This window comes from Giraffa tippelskirchi, chromosome 3 (assembly GCF_054371585.1).
Source record: "Giraffa tippelskirchi isolate mGirTip1 chromosome 3, T2T-mGirTip1v1.2.pri, whole genome shotgun sequence".
Lineage (NCBI taxonomy): Eukaryota > Metazoa > Chordata > Mammalia > Artiodactyla > Giraffidae > Giraffa > Giraffa tippelskirchi.
The window spans coordinates 122,717,373-122,725,645 of record NC_137277.1 but is presented as its reverse complement, the minus strand read 5'-3'; the positions used below and the strand labels follow the sequence as shown (position 1 = coordinate 122,725,645).

Here is an 8,273-nt window from a genome sequence, read left to right as displayed (position 1 = left end):
TTTACTTCTCAACAGGTTGGGAAACCCATGGAATATTTTGGGTAGTGCCTTTTAGGAACATGGTCCTTTGAAAAAAAAAAAATTGGAATTGCTTTACCATGTTGTGTTTGTCTCTGCTATACAACAAAGTGAATCAGCTAATATATATCCCTTCCCTCTTAAGCCTCCGTCCCAGCCCCCATCCCACCCCTCTAGGTCATTACCAAGCACTAAGCTGAGCTTCCTGTGAGCAGCTTCCTGCTGCTGCTGCTGTGCTCAGTCATGTGACTCTTTGACACTCTATGGACTATAACCCACTAGGCTCCTCTGTGCATGGAATTTTCCAGGCAAGAATAGTGGAGTGGGTTGCCGTGTCCTCCTTCTGGGGATCTTCATGACCCAGGGGTCAAACCCAGGTCTCTTGGATCTCCTGCATTAGCAAGCAGATTCGTTACCACTGTGCTATCCAAACAACTTCCTGTTAGCTAGCTATTTTACACACAGTAGTGGTATAGGAACATGGTAACTTTAGTAAGAGTCCTATGAAAAAGAATGGAAAGGTAGAAACAAAATTTTGAAAGTAAAAATTAACAGGAATGTGACTTATTGGCCATAGAAAATGAAACATGAGTCCATGAGGATATTATTGGGCAATCAGGGAAGACCTGATGTTGGGACAGGCAGGCATTTGCTTTTACAGAATGGTAAGAGACGAGGCCAGCAACAGAGACAGCATAGCACGTAAGAAGAGTGTCTTGTCTCATTCAATTTCAAAAAAATATGACCTTAGCTTAGTGGAGTTTCCTAAACTAGCTTGAATATAAGAATTATGCTGTCCACTTGTTATAAATAGGTTCCTAGGTTCCTTTTGACTGGGTAGGTCTGGGATGAAGCAGGGGACTCTCTCCATTTTTTTAATTAAAAAAATTTAATAGTTGATTTTAAAATAGACTTTATATTTTAGAGTAGTTCAGGCTCACAATAAAATTAAGTGGAAACCACAGTGAGTTCCCATATGCCTTCTTGATCCTCCACGACACATCACACACACACACCTCCCTACCATGAACATTCAGCACCAGAGTAGAACCTTTGTTATACTTGATGAACCTGCATTGATGTATCATTATTATCCAGAGTCCAGAATTTACAATAGGGTTCAGTCTTGGTGTGGTACATTCTAGGAGTTTGGACAAATATACAATGACATGTATCTACCATTATAGTATACAGTAGTCTCACTACTTTTTGTCTCACCTGTTCAAGCTCCCCTCCTTCCTAATCCCTGGCAACCACTTATCTTTTTATTGTCTCTAGTACATACCTTTCTTGCTCAAGCTTTCAGATGATTCCTAATATTAGGCAACTTTTAGAAACACTGACCTAGTAATTTGAATCCAATCCACAATCTTCTTTGCAATTCACTTTACTTTCTAATTGACATTTATCATTACCACTTATTCCTTTTGATTTAAAGTTCCTAGGATAAATACTAGCTTTTCCTCCAAGTTTCTAATAAATAATGAATGGAAATAGAGAAGCAGTTTCTCAAGTTTTCCTCTACTTTTTCTCAAAGTGATGTTACATAATAACAATAATATAATACCAGCAATAATCTCCAACATTTATCGAATGCTTACCACATGCCATAGAAGTAGTAGCGTTAGTCGCTCAATTGTGTCCAACTCTTTGCGACCCCACAAACTGTAGCCCACCAGGCTCCTCTGTCCATGGGATTCTCCAGGCAAAAATACTGGAGTGGATTGCCATTCCCTTCTCCAGAGGATCTTCCTGACCCAGAGATCGAACTCGGGTCTCCTGTATTGCAGTCAGATTCTTTACCATATGAGCTACAGATAGACCCACATGTCATATTCTCTTCTAAATGCTTTGCATGTATTTTACTTTTACATTTCAAACATCACCATCAGAAGAGTAGTACTGTTACCCATATTTTACAGATGAGGAGAACTAGACATAGGCATTAATAAAGTGGGATCTCATGCAGGAGAGATGAGAGCAGGAGTGCCCAAAACATTTAATGCAACTAGCATATAAAGGAATATTTGTAAAATAGGCCTATTTTCATTTCCTTGTTGGACCTTAAAAGGATGTGGGTTAATCATATTCCTAATTAGCAGTATTGCGCCATGTCTGACTTCTCTCATTTCATGTTTTTCCACCTTCATCTCTGCTCCATTCTGCCCCTCCTCTCTGCCTCACAGGATCCCAATCTAATGTGCCCAAGCTGTATCCTCAGATATTTATGTATCTTTGTAAGGCGAATGGTGCTGTTGTGTGTGTGGGCATATTTTAAATTTCACAAATTATAATGTACTGAAGATCTTGTTACTTATTTTTTAACTTGACATGTTGTTCTTAAGCTTTAGCCTTATACTTATGTGTACTTCTGGTTGTTTGTTTGTAATGGCTGAATAGTAGGGATCCACCATGTTCAGTGTCTCTTCCCTTGGTAATGGACATCTAAATTGCCTCCAACTTCCCATTCCACAAACAACACTGTGATAAATAGCCCTGTTCAGGCCTTATTATGCACTGTGCCTGTGTTGCTCTGAGGTGAATGGTTTGAGTATATTTAATTTCACTAATACTACTGGATTATTCTCTACAGTGGCTATGCCAATTTACACTTCCACCAGCATGCCTGTCAGTTTCCTTTCAGCTCTTCTAAATAAAGCAGGCATTTGGTTGATTGCTGTCACTTAAGCATCTTTATCCTAATCATTAACATTGAATAAGCAGGGTACTTGGAAAAAAGCTGATGAGCAAATGATACTCTCGAAATCAGGCCACAGAAAAATCTGAAACCCATACATATGTCTGTCCCAGCAAACTGCTTTGCAAGTTGCACTTATATACTTACTACTGAAACAGTATTTGTAGTATCATTTCAGTTAAAAGAAATACATTCAGAAACAAAAGTTAATTAAAACCTGTCCTTCAATAAAGCTGAAAATTGGATATTCAAATAACAACTAGATAAGAAATACGTATTTATATCACCAGCTAACTCATAAAGTGGAAATAAAACCTCAAAGGTATTTTTTCCCCAGGTTATCACACCTACCAATGAAATGACAATGTATGTTATGGGATTGTAGTTAAGCTCTTTAATATAACCTTTAAGTGAGAGTATTTCAAAAGTAGTATCTATCTCATAAATAAAAAATAAAATTAAGATTTAAACCAACTGCAATCTGAGAGTTATCAAGTCAAATCACTATAATACTGGGCAGTGTGGTCTTAATTTGATCATCTACCATCTCACTCTCAGTTGTGACTGAAGGAAGACAATGATTGAATCAACATATAGCAGTGCTCTTTCAATTATCATGGACAGACCCACTTTGCTTTTTATTAGTGAGTTCCATTTCCTCTTCTGACCTTCACTCTGTACATTCACAGCTTAAATTTTTTTCATAAAAAAGCTTTTCTCAATTTTTCTTTTAGGATTGTTAGGACTGATGATATTTTTAAGCAATAACATTTTATTCCACAGGGATTTCTGGCTTACCATCTGTTGAAGCCCAGTTTTTCTTTTTTTTTTTAAATTATGTGCATGGTTAATCTACTTGTAAAACAAAATCTTTTTATTATAATATACATTTGATTTGGAATCTTATGTAATTAAGACTTAAAATAATGGGAATCCCCTTTCATGTTGAGAAAATATGACTGAGGACACATATAATACCAAGTAGTTCAGGAAGTTTATACCAAATAAAATTAACACATATACAGGTGATTAAACTAAAATAAAAGGCTGTTTCTGGGTATAATTCAATGAACACAAGTATTTTTGTATACTTCTTTGTCCGTACGCAGTTTAGCCTATGGTCTAGAGTCATTTTTATAAAGTATTAGAAGGGATTATCCCAATACTTGAAAAGTCAAAAGTAGCTTATTCCAAGAACTCTGAGGATATAATTATTTGAGATTAGGACATAGTTTCCCCTATCAGTTTACCTAATGTTCCTCCACTGGGACATCCTTGGGGAGAAAAAAAATGTTGCAACATAAAATGTGATGAAAAGTGGAGATTCAGCTTACCTGTTCTATGTTTTGCTGAGGAAGTTGGTACACAGTTGAGACAGCAAGACAAAGAGCAGTCAACATCATCCTAATTCATCATGGCACTGATTCCTGGAACAGCTGTCAACCCACACTTCAACAAGGGATCCATTTAGAAGCAGCATAGATATAGATTTTTTCTTTGATTATTTTCCAATGTTTCACAGCTCCAAGTACTTGTAAAATAAAAAGATAATTACAGCTGGTTCTGTGTGTACAAACCCTTCAGTTAGCTGCAGAGGCTGCTAAGTTTACTGGCTGTCACCTGGGCAACCATCCACTGTGCATTTAGCTAGGAGACTTGAAAGTGGGACAGTCTCATTCAAGGAGGGAAATAAGTGTTGTACACTCTTCAGAGTTGCTGTTTAAATGCTTGAAAGAGTTAGACTCCTATGCATTTGCATGTTTGGCACAAATGTTGTTGTTACCTTATCCACTGAGATTTTTTCCAGGAAAGCTGTACCTTTATAATCACTGTAATGTGCCAAATGGGTCCCTTTCCAAATCTGAATATAGATTACGGGGAGGATCCCATAGATTATCCCCAAACTGGTTGTATTCTTAGAATCATGCTCGAGAAAACACTAGCAAATGGAAATTCTTATATGAGAACATATTTCTTGTCTGGACTTGTGCTATTACCAAGCAAAAGTTTCAATAAATAGACTGCATTTTTTTCTGAGTCATAAGTGGTAATAAACCCAGGTGAAAGAGACTTTAAAATTATGGTCTGCAAAAGCATACTCATGAGGAAGTAGACTCAGGTAAACCCAAAACATAAGATCACCTGGCATCTGTGTGCTGCCAAATTCTTTCTACCACTTACTGTGGCATGCAGAGGTTTCTCTTCTAACCATGTACTTCACACTATATATACTCAACTGAAGAGAGTTCAGATATTTTTTCATAGCAACAACTAATATTTATTAAATGCTTACTAGGTTCATCCTTCACATGAGATGCAGCCCTCTTTTTTTGCTGCACTGCATGGCACGTGGAATTTCCCCAAACCAGGGATCGAAACCATACCCCTAGAGTGGAAGCACAGAAGCTTAACTACTGGACCACCAGCGAAGTCCCTGTCCTTTACATTAAAGATGTCATTAAACCTTCACAACAACTCTATGTAATGGATATTATAATCACCATCATTCCCACGTTACAGATGAGGACATTGAGGCTAAGACATTTTAAGCTAATAAAAGGTAGAGCTTGGGAATAAATCTGAATAGCCTGACTACAGTGTTGAAATATTCACCACTTTTACTAAGCTAACATGCAATACACACACACATACACACACACACTCATATACCCACATACTCGTTCACACACACACTTCAGGGTAAAAACCATTGAGAGACTGCTAGGTTTATGCATACTGTTTCATCATCCAATTCAGCCTGACCCAGTTTGACAAGAATCCAAGTACATATAGGTTGTTACTCTGTTTTTACTTCCTCTATTCTCCTTTGTTTCTACTCACAGGAAGAATAGAACTCTATTAAGCTTTTATGTCAAGAGAAAGTGTCAAGTACTGTAGTTTCTGATGTTTAGCATTTCTGTAGGTTACTCTTGGGTTCAAACTGGTCTGCAATCCATGAACCTTTCACTTGATTCCCCAAAGAGTAATCCTCCTCTTCAATCTCATTTTCAGAAATAGTCATTCAGATCATGTTTTGTTTTGCTTAATAGAAACTCAGTTTTTCAGAAACAGTAATGGGATGAGCATGCAAACCAGGACCATATTAGGTGATAAGGCCAGCATGGAGCTGTGTAAAAAGCTCTAAGGAAAGGTGAGAGAGGAGTGTCTAATTTGGAGGATATGTTAGTTTGCTAAGGCTTCCATAACAAAATGCCACAGTCTGGGTGTCTTAAACAACAGTAATTAATTTTGTCACAGTTTTGGAGGCCGGAAGTTAAAGATCAGGTGTCAGTGGGTTTCTTATCTCCTGAGGCCTCTCTCCTTGGTTAGCAGATGGATCATTCTCACTGTGTCCTCACATGGTCTTTTCTCCCTGGTGTCTCTGCATGCGTCTTACTTAATCTCCTCTTTTCGTAAGTGTGCTTGGATTAGGGCCCATTTTTGTTGTTGTTCAGTCGCTCAGTCATGTCCAACTCTTTGCAACCCCATGGGCTGCAGCATGCCAGGCTCCCTTGTCCTTCACTATCTCCCGGAGCTTGTTCAAACTCATGTCCATTGAATCAGTGATGTCATCCAACCACCTCTTCCTTTGTCATCCCCCTTTCCTCCTGCCTTCAATCTTTCCCAGCATCAGGGTCTTTTGCAATGAGTCAGCTCATCGCATCAGATGGCCAAAGTATTAGAGCTTCAACTTCAGAATCAGTCCTTCCAATGAATATTCAGGACTGATTTCCTTTAGGATTGACTGGTTTGATCTCTTTGCAGTCCAAGGGACTCCCAGAGAGTCTTCTCCAACACCACAATTCAAAGGCAGCAATTCTTTGGTGCTCAGCCTTCTTTATGGTCCAACTCTCACATCTGTCCAGGACTACTGGAAAAGCTATAGCTTTGACTATACAGATCTTTGTCGGCAAAGTGATGTCTCTGCTTTTTAATATGCTGCCTAGGTTTGTCATAGCTCTTCTTTCAAAGAACAAGCATCTTTTAACTTCATGATCGCAGTCACCATCTGTGGTGATTTTGGAGCCCAACAAAATAAAATCTGTCACTGTTTCCATTGTTTCCCCATCTATTTGCCATGAAGTGATGGGACCAGATGCCATGATCTTAGTTTTTTGAACATTGAGTTTTAAGGTAGTTTTTTAAATCTCATTTTAACTTAATCACCTCTTCAAAGGACTTATCTCTAGACCTAGTCACATTCTGAGATACCAAGGATTAATAGAAGGGCATAGGGAATTTCAAAGAAAGATATTTATCTGAGCTGAAACTTGAAGGACAAATAGTTCATCAGGTGTAAACCATAGGCAGAGGGACATTGCAGATAGACTAAACAACAGCATGTCCAAAGGAAAGATAAAGGCATGAAATGTTGGGAAAATTGTGTTTCAGGTATGTGTGTGCAGTTAGAATGCAGAATAAATGAGGAGAAGGGGAAGTGAGGGTATTTCCAGCTGAATTGAGAGAGAAATTAAAAGATCTTATTCAGGAACTTCCCTGGTGGTCCAGCAGTTAAGACTTTGCCTTCCAATGTAGAGGGTGCTGGTTTGATCCCTGGCTGGGGAGCTAAGATCCCAGATGCCTTGAGGCCAAAAAACCAAAACATAAAGCAGAAGCAATACTGTAACAAATTCAATAAAGACTTAAAAAATATATTTTATTCATGGAGAGGCACATTCTGACCTATAGTTTGGAAAAATTCTGACAGCAGGATTGAAAATTAATTCAAGGAGAGGGGCAGATACAAAAGTGAGAAGATTTTTATAAAGAGTCAGGAAAATGATGGTGACCTAACCTAAAACAATAACATTAAAGACAAATTGGAGGAGCTGAGTCACAATATTAGAGCAAAGAATGTTTTAGATTTTCCAGGAATATAGTAGCCTATGCTATTTAGACTAGTTCTTCTATGGACAACAAATAAGAGGTGTAAGGTTAAATTACCTGAAGGTATACCTAAAGGAAAAGGAGGGCCCACTCATTCATTCATTCAATATAATATCTTGAATGTCTCTTTTTGTGCAAAGCTTTATTCTTATCACTGTAGAAATACCAGATAAATAAGATTGTAGACTAAATGAATATATAATCAAGGTGGTTACACATGCCATGAAGAAAATTAAAGTGATAGAGACTGACAGTTGTGGGCAGAAAGAGTTTTATTAGATTGCATGCACATGGAAAGTCTCCCTTACAGGTAAACATTTGATCTACTACTTGAATGAAAAGAAGCAGCCAGTCCTTTTGATGGGAGAGCATTCTACGCAGTGGGAACAGCTAGGGCAAAGGTCATAATGTATATATAAACATAACTTGTCAAAGTTACAGGAAGATGGTGAAAGTATTAAAATTGAAATTGGAGAGGTATGCAGGGGCCATATTTTGAAGGGCCTCATAGGCATCATAAGGAGTTTGACTTATTCCAAGTGCAATACAAAACCATCAGAGCACTTTCCTCAAGGGAGTGACAATGTCTGGTTCTTTTTTAATCATATTGAGAGTTCTACAGAGAAAAGATTGTAAGGTACAACAGCGGAAGGCAGAGGTGAATGTAAAA

At 38.0% G+C, this 8,273-nt stretch overlaps 1 protein-coding gene across 1 annotated transcript in view; it reads right to left on the bottom strand.

Moving 5' to 3' along the window:
* The window catches only part of MAP3K19 (mitogen-activated protein kinase kinase kinase 19), a 73,087-nt gene that overhangs the window by 54,147 nt on the left and 10,667 nt on the right, over positions 1–8,273 (bottom strand). The window contains exon 2 of the mRNA XM_081579124.1: positions 4,051–4,247. The gene's annotated coding sequence lies outside the window, so the exon portion shown is untranslated. The remainder of the gene's footprint in view (positions 1–4,050; positions 4,248–8,273) is intronic.